Source organism: Lichenostomus cassidix, chromosome 3 (genome assembly GCF_008360975.1).
Source record: "Lichenostomus cassidix isolate B80296 chromosome 3, HeHo_3.0, whole genome shotgun sequence".
NCBI lineage: Eukaryota > Metazoa > Chordata > Aves > Passeriformes > Meliphagidae > Lichenostomus > Lichenostomus cassidix.
The window spans coordinates 44,904,079-44,926,198 of NC_139483.1; the positions used below are offsets into that span (position 1 = coordinate 44,904,079).

General features: G+C 37.9%; 1 protein-coding gene across 5 annotated transcripts in view; it reads left to right on the forward strand.

Moving 5' to 3' along the window:
* CHRM3 (cholinergic receptor muscarinic 3) overlaps nucleotides 1-22,120 on the forward strand; it is a 255,006-nt gene that overhangs the window by 196,699 nt on the left and 36,187 nt on the right. The window lies entirely within an intron of this gene.

The window sequence follows — 22,120 nt, forward strand, 5'->3', positions numbered from 1 at the left end:
TTAGCTTTGTCCATCTTTCTCTTTGGCAGAGTGCAGACACCACCCATAACCATTTAAGGGCTTACAAATAAAAATAGGTTGCAAATGGTTTCATGTCCAAAGCCTTTTTGCAGATACCAACAAGTAATCAGATCCTTGAAACATTCCTGTGATAACTAGGCATATGCATAAATTAATACGTGTATTCATACATTTTTATCATTTTGTGATTGTCCTTCAGTGATAGTATATTCAGAGAGTCAATAGAACCTCTCTAATATCTTTCTCTAGCTATTTTATGTTAGGATGCTTGCCAGTGTATATATGTTTTAGTGACCTTTGTTTAATTGCCCTGTCATTTCCATTACAGCATTTGAAAATTACCCTTAGTTTATTTACTGAGTTGCCAATGCTTGTATTATGTTTGCCACCTACACAGAACCACAGTAATACTTGCTGATAATATCACACATTATTCTTGGCTGTACTTTGGCCCCAAGAGTAGGGAGTGTGGAAGGGGGGCTGTGTGTCTTTTCTCTAGCTTCAGTGTTCTGGGTTTTTTTCTAAGTAAAATCATTTCACTGAGATACAGTGTCTCTTTCCACCCAACAAGCCAGTTTAAAAGCTCATCTTGTTGCTATGACATGTCTATGGGGATTTTTCCTAACTGTACACTTTTTTCCTGTCTTTAATATGACATTATTTTTTTTCCTTTTTCTGTATTGTTAAGGTTCCTTTGACATGTATTCATCTGCACCAATTTGTTTCAGCTCCTTTGCAAAATACAGAACAAAACAAAAGGGCAGGTACCAAACATGGGAATTAACACTGAAACAAATTAATAGAAAAAGTAATAGTGATGGGAGTTTGCAAAGATATAATGTGACTTTCTTGTGTGCAAACTTTTAATGGAAACACTGGTAAATCTACACCTAAAACATGAATCTGGATGGATGGTTGTTCCAAGTGCCAGCAAAATTGGAACATCCAAATAAAAGGGTCAGAAAAAATCAATACAACCAAAAGGCACCAAAGAATTCACTTACAAAAATTAAAATCACAAATGTACTTTCTAAGAGGAAGATAAGATCTGCAAGCATTTGAGGGGTGTAAGCATAAAAAGAACAGATTAGAGTACTACAAATGGATGTGGCTAGATGAGATGGGATAGACAAAAAGGATTTCAATTTGACAGGGAAAAAGAAAGTTTTCTAGCCACGAGATCTTCAAGCTGTTTAACTGTCTACTTATACAAATAATAGAAGCTTTATGATAAAAAATTTTAAAAGTAGGGGATGTGAGAGGATTAATTTTATATAGCCAGAGGAGGAAGGAGATGATTTCCGATAATATTGTATCTTGGATTAGTTAACTCCTAAGTAATCAGAATATGAGTTTCCTTAGGAGAACTCATGACCTGTGTCTAGAGGTGCTGGAGTAGCCCTGCAAGTTTTGAGGAGTCAAATTAAAGGGTCAGATCTAAATCATGTAGGTGTGAGAAGGATTCAGAACCCTGTCAGTTCCTCCTGTCCTTGAATAGGCACCAGCACATTGTGCAAAAGCAAGCTGCTGCTTTGGATCACTTAATAAAACCTGGATCTTCACGTTGTGTAAGGAGAGATACAGGCACTCATTTATCCCTATAAATCTATTACTGGGTATACATACATGTTTGAAGTGAAAAACCCAAGAGAACTCTGAGAGGGGGCAGTTGTAGGGACTTTCAAGGCTGGACAGAGATTTCCTGAGATTGTTGTATTCCATCCCTACTTTTTCTCACATGAGCTAATAGATTTCAGTTTTCTGAAAAAGAGAAAAAGGGGGTAATAATTACAGATTACATTCTTCCTTAGAAGCAGGCGCTTACTCCTAATATATTTAATATTGCACCTGAGGAAATAATCTTGTATTAGCTCTGGGGACTTGTTCTTATTGGCAAAGCATGCCTTCCTACATCATATTAAGCTACTGAGACAGCTTTTCCACTGTAGCAGATTTTTGAGGTTTTTCAGGTCTTTGTACGAAAATTTATTCTGACAGCTCCATGTTTGGTCCATCACATTTGCTATCTTTTCTCGAGTTGCTAAGCAGTTTTTTAGCATTTCTTCCCCCATTTTGCAGATGAAGACTTTTGATTCTTCAAGACTTAAGGTTTTAATTCTGTTTGATCACTTTCACACTATCTCTGTACAATGAAATAGTAACTATACAAGGCAAAGTTTTATACTTGGCTGTTGTCTTCCTTGAAGTTATGCTCAGCATAGCACCAAATGATACCAAATTTAAATGAGCCCTGCTATCATATATGGGTCTTATTTTAAATTTCTGTAGAATTGGGAACTGATGCATGGTAACATGGTAAATACATGCTTCATTTGTAGTTGTATGCTATCCAAGTGAAAAAGAGTGACTATAGTATGCATAGTAGTGAGAAAAAGAAAAATAATAATAATAATAATAATAATAATAATAATAATAATAATAAATTAAATGAACGAAGCTTTTATCCAATTAATCTATATGTTCAGATGAGATTCTCTAAGATAGAGATTCTGATGCTTTTCCTGTAGTTGATACATTTTTAACATCTCTTTGTTATCAGAGTTTATGGTCATATTTTTCCTGCATACCATGTAACAGGGTCTTTTTCTTTTTAAAATACACTAATTTTTCATGAAATTTGTAGGCTTTTCATGAAATTTGTAGGCATTTCATACCTCTGAGGTCTTCTCTTCCAAATCAAATGTGAATTAAATTAGCAGATGACTCAAAGTAAGAGGAGGACAAAAAAAGCACATGTGCATACACATACAGTTTTATACTTAAGCCATATCTGTCTAAGAAGCAAGGCTAGAAAAATATACTAAAAAAGAAAATGAGTTCTTAAATGCCTTTGTTCCTTGCAAATCCAGCTCTGTCCTTAATGTATTTATTCTTCCTCTGTGCTAGAGAAAGGCAATGAAGGGACTAAGAAAAACAAGAACACTAGTTGACAAAAAATGATTGTGATATCAGTTAATTAATGAGGCCAAAGTACCTTGAGAAACTGGACAGCACCTAAATGATGCAGGCATTATGGTGCCATGACTGCAGAGTTGCATATATTATAATATTTAGCTCAGATATGACTAGAAAACAAGTACAAGGAGCACAATTTTTATAAAATTATTTTAAATCCAAAACCGATGGTTGTCCCTATTAAGTGTGAAGTCCAGAAATTAGAAGAATTATGGAAATGATAGGACTCCTTTATTTGTCTAATCAATTAAAGCATTGTGTCACTCAGGCTTTCGTCTCAGACTTCCATCCATTACTCAGTGTGGTGTAGCTGCAGTGCAGAGCAGAGGTGCAGTAAGCCAGCTCCTTTAGCTGGAAATTCAAAGGTTTTTACATCTACCAATCTCTGTTCTTAGTTCTGCTCCATTCTATCAAAGATATTTGTCACCCATGTTCCCCACAGTTTCGTACATACATCTCTGCCACAGTGCAAAGGAGGGTTGGTAGTGAAGTTTTTTTGAAGTCAAATCTTCCATTGGCTTTCTCCAAGCTCTCGTAAGACAAAAACAAAAGTGAGCTTAGGAATTAGGCAAATTTGTATCTCAGTTTTAATCAAAATGGTTTTTTTTGCTTTTGCAGTTTTGCTCTCTCAATATAATGTCAGCTTTCTACCTCAAGAATTCTGAGCTTGTATAATTAAGACAATAATTTCAGGTAAAGACAGCCTGATATTTAACATAAGACTTGTCAGGCATGTGCCGAAGGCTTGTTGGTATCCGCTAACATGAAGGCATGTTGGTGGATACCAATGCTGTTCCCAACAGTTTCTGAGAAATCCTCTGCTAGCTTAATCTACAATCCCCCCGAGATACAAACAGCAGTACCTCTGAACACATGGGTTTATTTCCCAGGACACAGTTCACCTGGAAATGTTTATTTAGGATTACTTTATTTGGGTTTGAGAAGAGGGATCATGAAGTCCCACCTTAGAAAGTCTTTCTGCCCTTCTGGTGCCCAACTTCTCACGTGGCTGAAGTTTCTTACAATGCAGGGGTGCAGGACACACACTGGTCAGGAGCTCCTGAGGGCTGGTAGGGTGTGAGTTTCAGCTATGAAGCCTTATAGATTTCAGATCTCAAATTAACAATCGTAGAATCATAGAATCATAGAGTCATAGAGTCGATCACAGAACCATAGAACCATAGAATCATAGAACCATAGAATCATAGAATGGCTTGAATTGGAAGGGACCTTGATCATCTAGCCCAACCCTCCTACTTTGGACAGGGACACCTTTCACTAGATTAGGTTTTTCAGAGCTCTATCCAAGTTGGACTTGAACACTTCCAAGCGTGAGACATCCACATCTTCTCTGGGCAGTTTGTTTCAGTGCCTCTTTCAGTTTGAAGCTATTCCCACTTGTCCTGTTACTACATGCTCTTGTAAAAAGTCTCTCTCCATCTTCCTTATAGTCTCCGTTCTATTACTGGAACACCACAATTAGGTCACCCCAAAGCCTTCTCTTTTCCAGGCTGGACAATCCTAATTCTCTCAGACATTCCTCATAGGAGAGGTTTTCCATGTTTCATGCCTACCTCCTTTTTCTTTCCCCTCCTCTTCTTTGGAAATCCCAGCTCTCAGACAGGGGGACATGAAAGGTCCTACGAGTCCTGTCTTGTTTTCTCAGAGAAACTGGTGGACAAATATTATTTCTGGGAAACTCTGATATTTTGATATTTGGCTTCCAGACATAAAAATCAAAAGTCATATTTAATTATTTTTTTGCTTGGAATGAATGTGGCTGTATTGTAACATAGAATTTTAATGAGCAATAAATTATATAGAATGTATGGAAATAAAGTGGAGATATATCATATACACTTTATCACATACACTCACTACTTTAGCTGAATGCAAGTTTCATCAAAATGAAATACTATATATTGGAACCAAATTGTTCTGAAATGTTCCCAAAGATGTAATCAATGAGTTATGTTCCAGCAAAATATTTCAAGTCTGACATAATATTTTCTAATAAAAAATCTTCCATCAATTATTTTTTCTCTAACAGTTACTGTCTATAAAACATTGTTTCTTGTAGAGAGAACATGACATTTGTTTCATGTAATTCATACTGATTTCCAGGAGATACAATACCGAGAGATAACTTCAATTAGCGTATGACACCTCCACTGTGATCTGGATAATGTAATGCTGCCTCTGTCACTCTGATGCCTTGCAGTAATTGTGCCTGCAAAAAAATGACAAAGCAGGAGCTCTTTAGTGAATACAAAAGGAATATGATGGTAAAAGGTTCTCTGAAAAGGAATAGCCATTTTTCTCTTGTTTGCGAAACCCAAACTTCAGGCCATCAACCATATTTCTAATTTGAGTAATTTTCTTGTGCTGAGGATTGAATGAAAAGGAGGGGTGCAGGGCTTTTCTGTGATTAAATTTTAGCTTTGAATATCAATTTTTCAAACTCATGCACGTGGTTTTGTATGCACACCAATAGTAATTATTGGCTGTATTTTAAATAGATGTAAGTTGATATGCTGAAGGGGAATAGGAAAAGTGAAGGGTAGGCTTACCCAACAGACTTTTTGCTATTTCTCTTGCCAATTTCTAGCAAAGTCTAGTGGGCATTTTTGCCAAGAGCTGTTCTGCGTGAAGCAGAGTGCTGGCTCTGACTCAATGGAGCAAACCATGCACAGCAAACCACTTTTATAGCTGGCAGGCCTGATGGCAAGCCATAGATGGCTTTAGACAGACTGGGAACATGGCAGCATCTCCTGCAGAAATGCAGAAGCATCACAAACATGTGACCTTGTCCACATCAAATTTTACTTGTGGTCTGGATCCAAGTCAGAGTCATGCATCTGAGTAATTCTGGGTAAAGAGTGGATTCAGAGCTTCTTCCCTCAATTGCTAGTTTTGAAACTAAACCATCATAGTGGGAAAATAATTTGCAACTCTCCTTTTCATAAAGAGGCACTCTTTAAAAGAAACCTCAGCATTTATAAAAAGACAGTCCCAGAGGCTATTGACTGTGCAACTAAAAGAAGGGATTTCTTATTCTCAGCTGCTTCTCTTCACTACTTTGTAATTTACTGCCAGTATTTGCAACATTTTTTGCATTTCCGCCTTTTTTTCTCTGAATTCCTTTACATGTAAACTTGCACTGATTGCTGTGTGACTGGTATCCTGTCCTAATCTTGTGTGCTTGATGCTGCATTGAGACAAGATTATAGAGGTCATGGTTCCTTTCTCCAGAGTGCAGCCAAATCTATCTTTAATTGTTTTGATATTTCTGTCATTTTAGCTTGGTTTAGGTTTTTTGTTGGGTTTTTTTTGGTCATTTGTTTGTTTTTCAGTTTACTGTCATTGTCAACCCTGAGTGGAAATTGCCCGATATTTCAAATGGTAAACCCTCAAAAGGATTTACAGCTTTAAATGAAGTGTAACCTCTTTGTTTGTGGCTGTGAATTAACTGAGCTCCAATCTATTAAGGTTTCAAAACATTTTTAAAGTATGAGTTGATAATACTTCAAGCTTCATAAGACCTTTCTCATTTCCCTAGATGGTGACATTTTGCAAATTGTCAGACTCATCTTTGTTTACTAGCAGACGATAAAGTTCTAGCTGCATTAGTTTAACTCTCCAGTTTTATAGCCCCTTTATATGTCTGAAATTCTGGAGAAGGAAAAGGGTCTGAGAAAGGAAAGGTTCAGAACATTCTTTTCAATACTGATTTAATTGGTTGTCTCACAGGGGAAACAGCCAGCCACTCACATGACATAAGTAGAGAAATGTCCACATATATTTGTGCTTCTATCCCACTCCTGTATGTTTGCCTATGAATTCATACTCATTAAGCCATGTTTTGCTTTTCAAGTTGCAGTATTTTATATGCAAAATAGAATGAATGGTGCAGCTTATGATCCTCTTTGTACTTAGCAAGAGAGACAGCTACAGGGAAACCCCTGTTAGGAAATGTTAAATACAATATTGCATTCCTTCCTGCATTTTGTCCTTGGCTATTGAAGAGAACAATTGTGTGTCATTATACAGTTGATGTGTTCCACCCCAGAAACACACTTCATTTCACTGAACAGAAATTCAAGACAGCAGAGACCATGTCAGGATGACAGCACATGGCTGCGCCAGCATCTGCACTGTGCATGGAGAAAGTTCCCCCATATGGTCACATGCCGTTCACATGGCTGCATGTACAGCCATCATCAGACAAAAATCACACTGAATATCATTTTCCCATTGTACTTACAGTCTTTGTGACTCTGACTTTCTGGGAACTAAAATCCTATTTTTATTCTCCTACATTGCAATATTATTTGTAAACAGAACAGTAATTTTCATGGAAGGCATAGCTGGTGGTTTTTTTGCTCTTGACTCCAAGGCATTTAATGCATCTTTTAATCTTAAAATAGCACATCATTGCACAGATTCATGGTAGGCAGTTGATGCTTCTTCACTCTGAAGAAGTTATGGCTCTTTTAACTAAGGGTATAAATCTAGTGAAATGCATATTGAGAGACTCAAGTGAGCTGTGCAAAAAGGGTAGCAACATATTAAATCAAGTCACATTTTCCATCTGTCTTGGGATGTATAATGAAGAGGAGATTTAAACATACTTTGACCTTTTTATGGTTATATTGAAATACTACTATATTGAAAAACATGTAACTCCCTTTACATGTTTTTTATAACATTGTGCTATGCATTTTCCCATTTAGGGGAGGGGGAATGAGTTACCTGTTGCTCATGGGCAGAAGCCCTTATCTAATAGTCCTTAGTGGTAGTGCTGGGTTTATGGTTGGACTTCATGACCTGAAAAGTCTCTTCCAACCTTGATGTTTCTATGATTCCATGATTCTAAGTCATGCTCCTTTGTCTCCACCATGACTCCACTCCCTGGATAAGTCCACCTTGTTTTCCTCACAAGTCGTCTCTGCTGCTGCTGTGTTTTGTGGTTCCTCCTCCTTGAAGGCAGGCGGCCAGAACCACATGAGATATTCCAAACCATTTCAGCTAAATTTGTAGAATCATAGACTATTTGGGGTTAGAAAACACCTTTAAGACTGAGTCTAATAATAAATTTAACACTGCCAAGTCCATCACTAAACCATTTCCCCAAGTGCCACATCTACATATCTTTTAGATATGCCCTGGGACGGTGACTCAACCACTTGTCTGCTCAGCCTGTTCCAATGCTTAATATTCATTACCATGAGGAAGTTTTTTCTAATATCCAATCTGAACCTCCCCTGGTGCAACTTGAGGCCATTTCCTCTTGTCTTATCGCTTGTTGCCTGGGAGAAGAGGCCAACCCCCACCTGACTACAGCCTCCTTTCAGGAAGTTGCAGAGAGCAAGATGGTCTCCCCTGAGCCTCCTTTTCTCCAGGCTAAACACCCCCAGCTCCTTCAACAGCTTCTCATAGGACTTGTGCTACAGACGCTTCAGCAGCTCTGTTGCCCTTCTCTGGATTCGCTTCAGCACCTCAATGTCTTTCTTGCAGTGAAGGGCCCAGAACTGGACACAGCACTCGAGATGTGGCCTCACAGATGTTTTGCTCAGCAAAAAAGTACAGCTACTTCTTCTGTGGATAAGTATAACTCTACTTAAGTTTAGAACGTTTCCTGACTTTAATATCACATCTTTTCTTGACCATCCCTTCAATTTCTTTCCACTTTATTTTTACTTCAGAAATTATATTTTGCCATTTGATTTTTTTCTAATCTCTTGCACACAATGTGTACTTATCAGCTTCCACACGTCACATAGCTGCTTTCATTTCCCCATCTTCCCAACTGTACCACGCTCCTCCAAGTGTGCCAGTACTGATGTCTTTGGGCAAAGCACCACCCTTTGTAACATCAAACTGCAGCTATTTTGTCTAGTCTTTTCTGAAAGGAAAGTTTTGCAGCTGTAAAATCTTGCATCTTATGCCTGGCATCTTATAGAATAAAATGAATGGGCAAGCAATGATTAAAGATATTTAGCGTAGACTGTGTAGCATCTATGATCTTAGTAAATTAAGATACTAGCTGCATAAGTTAGGGTAATTAAGGAAATTCCTCATCTCCTTAGCATATAAATGTTGTAATGATGCTTTTTTTTCTCCACGTGCATTTAATTTATATTGGTTTTCTCCTTTTTAAGAAAAAAAAAATTACAATATATTGTAATTCTATTTGAACAATGTTTGATCAGAAGGATTATTTTTCCCATCTCAATAACGCCAGTGATGTCTCTTCTCTGTTCCATTATGTGCTCACCTCAGCATTTCTTAGTATTTATGTGAAAGATGTTGCTAGCCATATTCTTCGGGTTTGCTTAAGAGTAAATGGAATGTATGAATAGAAAAATGCGTAATATTACAACTTAAACTCTGTCATATCTTTATGAAGAAGCTGTACAAAACCAATTTCAGAAAACTAGGCTCCAACTCACAGCAATGCCTTTCCAGTTGGTCCCATGTTTCTCCCAGGGCACCAAATTAAACAGTGATAACCAAACCCCAAGGATAAATCTGGGCTGTAGTCGAAGAGTAGATCTGTGCCCTGGCCGCTGCACTGCCATAGGAGGCCCTAAACACATAACTCTGAGTTCTGTTATCAACTTGCCTGTATAACCATCCCCAAGAGTTTAATTCACCCCTCTTTGACCACCTGGGATCATTAGCATTTCTCCATCTCACAAGATTCTCTGTCTAGAAGATTTCAGAGGTTATGGTCAGAGTTGCCATATAAACATGTAAAAGAAAGGGATTGCTACCTGATAATATTTTTAATCCAAGATCTGGAAAAATATGTTGATTTAATCCCCTGAAGGGGCATGAATTTACCAGACTTCCGAATTCTAACATTCAAATGTTAAATTCCTTTAGGAAGGAATTGCTATGAAGTCATCTGCATGAGGGTATAGTGCCTTGCAGATCTAGCATCTCATTCTTGGACTTTCCATAAGGTTTTTTAAAGTGATGAAAGCTTCTCTCTATATCAGAAGAAGAATTATATTTACTCTTACTGCTTGGGAATTCTTAGGATGGCTACAGAGTAGTCCACTAGATCTCTGTTTTTTTTCCTAAATTAGTTTTTTTTTGGCTTCAGTTCTAAAAGGTATGGTAGTCTAATGAAACTTGTCATCTGCATGGGGTGAGGGAACATGTTATCAAAAGTCTATAGCTCCTAGAAAAGTCATCTGTGTTGGAAGATTTTTTTTAATAGACCATGCCTTTAGGTGGCTTGTTGCCCAGTTTCCTCCTGCTCAGCTGCTCCTAAAGTTAAGTAAAACAAAATGATTCTTTTTATCAGCGGACTATGAATCAGGAATACATCCCTACAGATGAATCAGGGTACATCATTTACATTTATTGTTTGAATTGCATATTACAGGTGTAGAAAACCAACCTCCCTAGTCAAATAACAGAATTGACCAAGAGGATCTCTTCCAGGGCTGCCTGGGGCCTTTGATCTGCTTCCACTGTTGAAGGAATATTTTGTGCTAGATATTTGCTGCCCTGTATTGATTCTTACCTGCCACAAGGAGACTAAGGATGAAACTTCAACTATATGAAATTTCTCGGTCCATTCATAGACCAGCTTCTCTTTGTGTTATGACTCGCAGGTGGTTAGAAACAAAGCCAGGATTCAACCCCAGATTATATAAGTGGTTAATAAATAAGAACATAGAAAAGGGGAAAAACAGTCATAAACAAACATACGGGGCTTTGTTTCAGAGTCTGTAATTCTTGTTTCTATTGCTTGGATCAATGTAGTGCAAGGAAATTCACATTTGTTTTCTCTGTACATGAGTGGTTTTGACACTTCATCTTGCAAATGTGCATATAACAGCACCTTTATGTAGTGTTAATGTCAAAACCTAGAGCCTTGCAGCATCTGTGGAATGTCCCTGGAGTGCTTAGAAATAAGGCTTAAAGCAAAAATAATTTTAAATTCTTCTGTTTCTTTCAAGTGGAGCATAGAGCAATGATTTGTATGAATCAGATTTATATAGTCCCAGGCAGGAGGAATATTGTGCTTTTGACAAATACTCCACTAATATATGGTATAGGAAACAAAATAATTATCAAACCTGAGTTGAAACTTTACTTTTCAAAAGAGTACAGAGGCTTTCTGTCTGCTTTTATATAAAGCAGACATATATACTTTTTAAGAAGCAGACATATATACTTTTAAGAAGTATTCGTATTGCCAGCCACTACAGATCCCATTTACAGCATCTGCCAAAGTCAGAAGAGGCATTTGTCAGTGCATGCAGCTACTTAAACAGGTACAGATTGCAGCCAGCCTTCCGCTCATGGATAGTGGCAGATGAGGGGCTTCCTCTAAAGATAAGATGGTATGCTAAACTAATTTTTTTTTCATTATTTTATTCTCCTCTGTTAGCTTCTTAAATGCAAAATACAAATAGGGACATTTTAAATTATAAATTAATAATTTTTCAGCTTCATCAAGGTTTCCAAATGTCTCCAAAAATTTAGAACAATCCTTAAATATTGTCTCTCTGACACTTTTTTTTTAACCTTAGTTGTGAAAACAATCCTTTCAGCAGTTAACTGCTTTTTTAATGAGCTGAAAACATACAGCATTCAGAAACTGCAGGAAGTCTTGTTTCCGAATGCCTTCTAACTTTTTCCAGCTAGAAACATGGTATAAAAAGAACTACAAAAATTATTTATTCATGCGATAAACTGAACTAGAATCATAGCACGAAAAATATGTTAAGTTCATCTTTTGAATGAATTGTTTGCTGTTTAAATGAAGGCTTGCTGATTTCTGTCAACTCAAATTCCCACAGTTTCTTTTCAGCTAGTCTGGTTGTAGAGTTGTAAACAATTTCCTTTACACATCTGTCCAAACTGCAGTTAGGATTAGATAATTACTTAATGCAATGGCATTTATTTAAGGGATTCCCACTACTGCAGTGAAGATCATGGGAGAAGTTCTGGCTGAATTCCCTCCAGGGGTCTGGAGTGAGAGCAGACAGGAGAGGCAGCTGTACTGTCTTTTGGAAAGACCATCCTTTCTTTTCCATCTGTTCCACTCCCAGCCAAATCCACTTGGCCAGGTCCCTATCCTCACTGGGCAGGGAGCACAGATGGCAACCTGTGGATTTTCTCCAATTTAGCTGGAACTAGGTGCCCAGATTTCCTGGGACAGGACATATTTTCCCACATGTTTTTTATTCCTTCATATTTTCCATAGATTTTCTTATAACCAAACATTGTAGAAGCTTCAAAAGAATCTGTGAATATTTCAGCAGACTCAGAACTTTATTCTCCCCTTTTTGGATCAATACTCTTACCCTGCTTTAATCCTAGAAATGATTTTACTGGAGATACCAAAGAGAGCCATTGATATGCACTAAACAATAAGGAGTGCCTACTGTGAGAGTTGTCAGCTGACATCCAAAAAATCCATGAATTTGTACAATCCTCTCCTTACAGGTCATAACACCTTATTTATTAATATAAATGGTTCTACAGAAAGTGCAGCCTCAGCAATAACCAGTGGTGAACTGAGCTGACTGGAGCAGCTGGAATCCATCCAGGTTCCTCTCCAACTGTGGGAGCTGCTGCTGGTGAAAAACCTGCTCATATTCATTCCTGCCACAGGGTCACATCCTGGAAGTTCTGAGGGCTGGTATAGAAGGAACTTCAGGGCTATTTGGAAATAAAAGAATCTGTGTACCTTAGAAAAAATTTTTCAAGGCATGTAAAGGGGAATGAAAGCAGGATAAACAAGACCAATTTGTAAAACTCCATTAAGAATTTTATCATAAGGACATTGACAGTTTTATCGCTTGATGGAAAAGCAGAAAATAATTTCTCAAAAAATCAATAAACCCCATAGATAGTTCCAAAAGGACAGAGTAGTAATCAAAAAGCTGAAACACAGGACTGTTAAAGCTATTGGATACAAGGGAAAAAGCTGTTAAAAATCAGATAGTCTCAGCTGAGTTTTCTGTATTACACTATTTTATGAATCCATCCTATTGAATTTTCATAAGATGAAATACTGACAATTTTTGAAAGGGAAATGTGAGACTAAAATAAAATTTTCTGTAATGCTTCCTCATCGATATTTCAGGAAAGTGTTTTAATTAGGTGGGTGAATAAGCAATTAATAAATCCCTGACTAACCTGAGTACCAATCAAAGTGGTTTCTTGGAGGATTTCTTTGACTTTTTCTGGAGTTAATTTGACACATTCTTCTGGTATTATCAGATTTTTAATCCAATTCAATTAAGGAAGAGTTGGGAATATATTTGGTTGCAGAACGGTGTTTTTCGAGCAGTGAACTGTAACCCCTCCCGAGGAGCACAAAAGCCTTGAGATTTACTGAAAAGGTTTTGGAAAAGCTTCTAAGACAGCTCAGACCTTCTATGGAAGCAATACAGACAACCAAAAAAGATGAGTCAGGTTACTGAAAAGTTAGAGAAACTCTTCTTATGTCATATTTTAAGATATTAGGATGAAAATTGTTTAAAAACTAAAACACAAAAAAAAAAATCAAAGTAAATGGATTGTGATGCAAGGGTAGCATGATGAAAATGAGAGGCACACTAAAGAACTGAATAAAGCCCTTAAAGCACCTGGCAAGAAGAACTAGATAGAGGCAAAAAAAACCCAAACGCAAACCAAACCAAACCAAACCAAACCAAACCAAACCAAACTCAACAAGTTTTAGGTTTCTCTTTCCATATCTGAAGTTCTTTGCTGTATCTTAAGAGCTGGAGAAACATAAACTAAAGCGTCTTAAAAATACAGTCAGTAATCTTGTGCAGCATGGAAAACCTACTGAAGGGGAGACAAAGCATGCCCCAAACTTGCAATCCAGGTAGACAAAGGAGATTAATTTCCATTGTCCTTTAGTGGCCTGCAGTCCTGCAAGTGTAGTTTCTCACACTGCCACTTTTCCTACAAAAGCACTTGAAAAGCTTTTCTGCTTGCATTAATGTAGGGTAAAAGCAAATACAACACATTAAGAATTGTTCAGGGGACATCAATATCTTGTCTGTGCATTGTGCCTCTTATGTGCCTCTTATCTTACAGTATATTTTTTTGTCTTGATATTGTCATTGCTGTTGATATGACTTTGCTTCAGAAGAATCTTCTGATCCTCACACAGGACATCCCTCACTGGAGTCCCTCTGTGCTTGTATGTGGGTGATGGAGTAGGGTAGAGTCCCACCCCAGGGAAGAGTCCCACTCCTGTCCCCTTCGTGGTTGCATCCAGACCTTACTTAGCTGTTGCAACATAAATATAGGTAAGAAGCCAAAGCTAGTGTAATTCTTAACTTCACTGCTTGATGACTTAGCTTCAGGTGTGCTATTTTTCTCCTGTATTGCTGCAGAACTGTGCTATCATTTTAGCTGACACTGAAGGTCCCAGCACCTAACTTTTAAAATTCTCTGATTATGAAGTTCACAGAAATCCTACATAGTGAGTGTTATAATAGAATGCATCTGCTTTAGATGTTTCTGACTGGAATTTCAAGTGCTGTCTTGTTTACATATGTAATTATGTTACTGGTTTTCATCTATCAGGAGCCTGGGAGTCTGCTAATGTAGCTGAATTTTGAAATGTTGCTGTAATATATCTAACATCTCTAAAATTTGAAAAGGAGTATTCATCACTCTTGTTTTACAAAATGTATTTAGTTTTATTATTCGTCTTGGATAAGGGTGGATGATTTCAGGGCATTTACCAAGTCTCTGCTTTGGGTGTTTCTTGAAGGTAATTTGTTTTAAAGCAAATGCAGTGCATGTAAGGTTTAAGGTATATCCTATAATGATTGATCCATTGAAAGCCTTGAGCTTTCATTCTTTAGGAACAGTATTCCCTGCTATGTTCCACAGCTTCTGTCAAGCACTGGTCTGCACTGTTCTTAGTCCCTGATGATGAGGAGCACTCCTACCTGGGGCACCATGCTGTTTGTTACGATGATCCCTGGGTCAGAAAAAACTGATCAGCAGCTGGAGCAGCCTGCAGGTCTCCACTCCTTCTGAGTGTTGGTGCATTCAAGGTTCACAGAGTCAGCTGGAGCTGCAAGAGGCAGTACTACTCTGCTAGCCCTGCCTGTCCCTTCCTCTCCTTACCTGTGGCCAAACACCAGTGGCTCTGTGACCCAATCCAACACAAATTCACCTTACAGGGAGATACGTGGAGTTTCTCTACAACAGCTCAAATCCTAAAGCTGACACAAGGTGGAGGTTGGAAGTCATAGCTGGAAGAGTAAAGGAAAGTTGCCAGCATCTTGTTCTTTTACTAAAACAAGCAAGACATCTCAGCTGCAGACTGAGTGAGATGTACTCAAGTGGAGAGGTGTGTTCTGGAGCTGCATAACTGAGGGCAGGCTGGTTGCAACCACCTGACAGCCAGCTTTCTCATCTCTGCAGGACATTTTGTCATGCAGGGACGAACTCTTGGAGCCTCAGCATGCAGCCTGTTCTCCAGAATGGCATGCCAGGCCCCTGTTTATCTGGCGATTATCAACCACAACAGAAGTGTACCTTGGTTTTCCAGACTAGCTTTGCCCAGTACAGCTAATTGCTGTCTAAGATAAATGTACAAGTTTGTCAAGTTACCCCACCCCCCCAGTAATTCTAAAAGGGGATGGGGGAGGAGAGGGGAGAGAGAGGGGGAAAAAAAAAAAAAAAGGCTGCAATCCTCAGATTTGCCCATAAGTCTGATAGATCAAGCTGAAGGGAAAAAAAAATTGCTTCTCTTACAGCTCTGGGAATTGCAGTGAGACTTAACCAATTTCTTTTTAGGCACCACAAGATGCCAATCAGCATTTGACAGGATCTCAGAAGCGCTTTTATGCTGCTCTGCTATGGATTTGGTTTAGTTCTGACTGTGAAGGTTGTTCTTTCAAGAGCCTCATGTTTCACATTTCCTCTTCAGGGTCCAGAAAATCAACATGCAGCCACATCTGAAGGCTGCCACATCAGGGCATGGCCAAATATGTTTATGAATGAGACTGTAATTCTTGCCTTGGTGAGTTGAAGTTTGACTCAGTGTTGTTTATGTAGGTTTTAGTGCTCTAATTCAAGACAGAGGTTGTTAAGTTTTGAGTGTGCCACTGAAGCTTGAAAACAGCAACTTTCGAGACACACACACACAAAACTGAGGTGAGGTTGGCACTGAGAATGTAAAACAGCAACTTAAACCTCAGGGTAATGACTGAAAAAAAGTTCCTAGACCATGATACATGCAAAGAAGCAAAACAATAAGATACAGGTAATAGCAGTTAAATCTTCAAGAAACTTTTATTATTCTAATAAATGATGACGTGCTAGAAGGACTAAAAGGAAAATGTTAATGGACTTTAACAAGCAACCTACTGAGTCAATAAGTACTGCATTAGTTTAATCATTAACAGATGTATTAGCATCTCAGGCAAAGCTTGTATTTGATATTTTTTAAGTTGCCTTTTTTTTTCTGATGTTTGCACTGCTTGCAGTATTGAGCAAAGTATTGCCTACCTCAGTAAAAAACACTACATGGTAAAATGCAAGAGGTTAAGGCCAGAAATACTTTCTGAGTAACATTTGGCAAAACAGTTTCAAATTTTAAAATGAACTTTTTAATACAGTTTCAGTAACTATGAATGCAAAATGACAAAACATGTACAACAGAGACTGAGATGAGGTCTGCTGAATCAAAAGAGCCCCTTGCTGTCCTACGTAGTGTCTTGGGCCACCCATCAATTAAGAAAGGCTAGCTCTAATCATCCACATTTACATTTTTGGGTGATTATATGACATCAATGGTGTAGAGATGAGTGTGTTATCTAGAGCCTCTTTTTTTTTTTTTCAATGTGTTGTGGTGTTCCAAGGATAAATCACCAGGTCACCACTCTGTAGCCACTGGGCAGTCCCAAGACTAGTTTATTCTTGGAGGCAGAGGCTGAAATAGGCAGGCCCAGGAGCAAGTGCTGTTGAGACATACAGTTACACTGTGAGATTAAATATGTCATGAGATGTCTTGAGTTTGATGTCAAAAGGAGTAAAATGCGGAATAAATAAGCAGATATAAGGCAAATCTCTTTGCAAAATCAAGAAGTGATAAAAGAATGTACAGGATATTCAAAACTAAAGTATATCAGCTTGACTGTCTTCTTTTCCTTGAATGACCCTGTTTTTTTCTATGCAAACATCTTTCAGATGCACACCATTCTGAACCCTTTTCCTGCCTCCAGCCTTTCAGTTCTCATTTTCTCTAGGACAACTAGGACATAATCTTCCAGATAACTTCCCGTCATTTTATTGTACTGACACTTGTCCTTCTTTTCTGTTTGCTCAATCCCCTTTCCACTATATGAGTATCTTCTAATGTCACACTAAATCATGGCTGTCTGCCCTTCTGGGCAGCAGTTGTATCTTTATTTGTTAGTGGTGACCACTTGTTGAGCCTTAACCAGTGAAAAACTCAGCTCTAAAGGCACCATGGGTGATTGAGTAAAATTGTAGTAACATTAGTTCATAGAGCCAGTAAGTCTCCAAGGAAAGGCATTTCAGTATAAACCAATTCACTGGGATCTACTTCCTTTTTTAACTACCTTGAAACACAAGTTACATTGAGTGTCAAGTTCTGTGAGATCCATTTATTTATTTCTAAGCAAATATATTCTGGAGGCAGTTTCCTTCTGCAGATCAGTGTCTTTGCTTTACCATTTCCTGTTTACTTTCCCACATTTCATTTTCTTGCAAATATGAAGTTTACAGTTCATGCTATGAGATCAGAACTGGTTATAATATTTAAACAACATAATGAGAATAGTTGAAAGTCAAAATGTACTGACAGTAGATCACCTTAGCAAATCCTTGATACACAATGAAAGCCCATTTCGAAGCAGTTGTCTTTTTATAAAATAATTTTTTTAATCAGCTTTTCTGATTTATTTACTGGGATACCTGTAAGAATGAGGCCTCCATTTTTCAGTGCAACACTCTGTTTGCTCTTTTTAAAAAATTGCTAAATTAGTTTTTGAGACGGCAATAATGATAATATGGATAGTGATTTGTGTTACATTCATATTATGTTAACATATAAATCTTTTATTTTTAATGGAACTCAGGTTTTTTGGAAGGACTTTAGATGTGCACCGGTATGTGTCTTTTTAGTTAAACATCAGAAGCTCCTCAGAGCCATTCATGGATGGTGGTAGAATTTAACCAGGTTTTGGTGTTGAGCCTGTTGAACAAGCCACCATTATTCTTCCAACTGTTGATGGAAAAAAGGTCAGTAAGGTCTGATTAGTTTGAAAATAGGAGAGTTAGTGAAGCTGAATAGCTGCCTGAGCCAAAAAGAAATACTGCCAGGAAGTGATTTTTTCTTTGGAAATTGTATTGAAATGTTCAACCAAAATTCATGTCATAGCTGTATTTATCATTTATTTAAGTTAGTAATAGAAGAAAATGACAGAAAGGAATGAAATATGGCAGTATGATTTGTAGTTTAAGGGGAAAAAAACACCACAATTTCACAGCAAAATAAGCAAAACAGATTCTAATAAGCATGTTAGATTATCAAAATTGCCTGATACGAGCAGCTTATAAGTCTAGCAGATGTATTTTTACACATTTTTTGCATAGATTTTTAATGTAGAAGTTAAACTCTTTCAGTTCAGGAAAATATTTCAGAACTCGTAATTTTCATGTCGTTGCATGATGTTCTGAATTACAATCCCTTATGCCATTCCCTCCATAGTAGCTTCAGAGATAAAATAGCACTTGGTGCAAGTTTTGCTGTGGTGTGCCCTACTCACATGTGTTTATTGAGCCATTACAAAGAACAGCCATGGCAGCCACTGTACAGTGCAGCACACATTGGTTATCATTTCTGAATCCCTGTGGGTGCAGGGACAAGAATTTCAAGTGTCTTCAGTAGTGCAACATTCTTAATGCGGTTTCTTAGCTTGCTATACTGTTCTTCTGCCTTTAATAAAGGTAATTTTTAAGCAGCAATTCATATAATGAGTTCTCAGCTGGCAGGGTCCCTGAGCCCTGGGATTTCTTGCATGGAATCTGGTGACATGGCATATGGACCAAACAATCCAGATCATATCCAAAATAATGCATAGGAAGAATAGTGAGAGAGCTCTTGGAAACTTGCTTCTGTTTACTCTTCCACTTGCCTTTCTCTGCTGTCAGGCTTTCTGTCATTTATTGTATGGAATGATAGAATTAGCTTGTCTGTTCCAAATTGGACCATTCAATTATTTTACTTTATTAATTTCCCAGCCTATGGATAAATGCAAAGTAGGAAAAAAAGTTTAGCCAATAGTTTGTGAATTTGAAAAAGGGAGCATTTGAATGAAAATGGAATTGATGATTAATCTAGGCAAGTGGTATGGAGATTATTTTTGAGGTAATACTACATTTGGGCATAAAAAATTCCAGTGTTTTCTTGTACCCAGTCAATGACATCTTCCAAGCTGTGGAGTTGTGCCCCAGCTTCTCTTTTTGTTTTGCGCACTGTGCCAGGCAAGCAGAAGGAGCCAGTAAAGCTTTTCAGCTCATAATTTTGCTGTGAACAATGACTCCATTTATCATAGTTGCCTTTTGTTTGAGGTAGATAGAAACAAAGCCAGTTGCAATAGTAATTATAACCTTAGAGGAAATCATGCTGGATTTGGATTCTGGGGTATTAAATGACTGGCATGAGGTTGAAAGTAGGTGTGCTGGGGTTTGGTGGCAGAAATACTGCCCAAAGGAGCACCGGGAATTTCCTTGAGGTTTTGTGGGAATTCATGGGGAGGTACATTGTTATCATGATGTATTCTGCTACGTGAAATATGTTTGCCTGTGGACAGTAGATGAGTCCAGAGTAGTCTGGGGACCCAGGGCTGGCAGGTAAGGCAGCAGAGTTTCTGGTTTGGCTGGATGGAGAATTCAGGTCCACATGCTTTCTGTGTGCTCTGGGAGGTCCAGCAATTATGTGGTGACTCAGAGTTTCAGAATCAGCAGCTTGAGTTTATGCTCATACACTTAAGTGTGTAGGTTTAGCATCCAGTTATGGAAATGATGGCACAGGGCTTTATTTCCTCAGGAAACAGGAGCACAGCAGCAGCAGGTCTGCTGGTTTGTGTATCATATTTACATAAGTGGAGGTTCATATTTAGGACAAGAGCAGACAGTCTTAAGCTGTGCCAGGGAAGGTTTAGATTGGACATTAGGAATAGGTTCTTCACAGAAAGGGTGGTTGGGCACTGGAATGGGCTGCCCAAAGAGGTTGTGAAGTCACTGTCCCTGGAGGTGTTTAAGAAAAGACTGGATGTGGAACTCAATGCCATGGTCTGGTTGACAAGGTGTTGTTTGGTCACAGGTTGGACTTGATTATCTCAAAGGTCTTTTCCAACTTGGCTGCTTCCGTGATTTCTGTTTTTCTGAAATGACTGCCAGGAATTCGTAAGTCTGGCTTATATTAAACAGTAGGTAATGATAAGGGTAAGGAAAGGATAAGGAAAAAAAAGAGTAAACCTGAATAAATCGGAATGAGATAAATGAGTTAAATTGGGAAAGCTGAAAGAAACACTGTGCTTTGGGAAAATGACTAAAACAATCTATGGAGAGTGATATTGTTGAAGAGCTATTGTAATTATGTAAAGTAGTCTGCAAATCCAGGGAACTGTCACCTGTCTTATCAAACTGGTTAATTTGCTATGTCATTTGTAACAACATCTTCATCCTGCGTGGTCCATACAGGCATGCAATAATGCATGTTTCCTTCATTTGGCAAAGATGTTTTCCTTTGCATTTAGACCAACTGTTGTAATCCATCTCCTTCATTGTCAAAAGACTGTTGATAATTTAGAAATAATTAAAAGCTTGTACAAGAAACATTCATCCTACATTTTCTGAAAAGATTAAATTCCTGTTAAAGGGTTTCATTCTCTTTTTTATTAGAACTGCCTGTCCCAGCAAGGGCTTGTGAATTCATTTCAATGCAATCAACACTCAACTTTCAGCCAAATGTCAGACTGAGATATTTGAATGCTATAACTGTTTATCAGAAATCAATATTCTGTGCATTGGTTTCTCTCAGGCTTTTTGATCCTTGACCTCCACTACTTATTTATTTATACATTTATTTGCTGTCAATTAAGTTTATTATTAAGTGTAGAGTAAATTAAAATCATAATGTGTGACTGTCTTTTGTCTAGCAAAGATGGAATATATACTAAGACTTGCACTATGTAGAAAACACAGCGTATAATTGTAAATATACTTTTATATGGGCATATCAGGAAAGAATCCTTAGTGAAAAGATCCCTCAAAACAACTCAGACTTCTATCTTTAAAGAGCTGGAAATCAGAATTATGTGGTGAACTCCATATTAAAAGGTCTGTTATTAGTGTTCCAGTATCAAAAGCTCTGGAAAAATAGGAAGTGTCAAAACTGAGGTGACTTGTGCATGTTGATACATAGCCTTGATGCTTGACAACCTCACTGCAAAAAGCAGCTTGAGAAAAGGTGACAAGAATAATCCTTTGAGCTGTTAAAGCCTTTCTCACTTCTTCTGCTCTCATTCCCCTTTTTTCCCCTAGCCCCATCATCCAGTGTGCCCTCTTCACATCGCTTCTTGTTCTGATTTAATTTTTCAATTTGTTTTGAAAGACAACAAAAATTTCCTGTCAAGGTAATGTTTCAAGAGCTGGAGAGGAGCAGTCAGCTCTGACTGGTGGTGCTCCTGCAATCCACCATGCAGTCTGACAGGGTCACGCTGTAGCACACCTACTTCCAAACTTCAGGATCATTTCATTTTCTTGCTTAGTGTTCCAGCTAAGCAAAAAAGAAACTCTCTTCTTTCATATTCTCCTACTCCTTTGTCCCATTAAGAAAGGCAATTCAGAAAAAAAGAAAACATTATCTTTTGCAGGAGCTTTGCAACATTTGCATGAGAACCACATCATCTAAGCATTGAAGCAAAACTAGCACTGTGTGGGTACAATTTTTTTAGAAGCAAAATTTGGCTGCTATTTAGGTATTTCAAAAGCAGATGAACTCTGCCCAAACTTAGAATTTATTCTGTGTGCCGACCATGAAAACCTGGCAATATAGTTAAAACTGAGATCAATGCATTAGAGA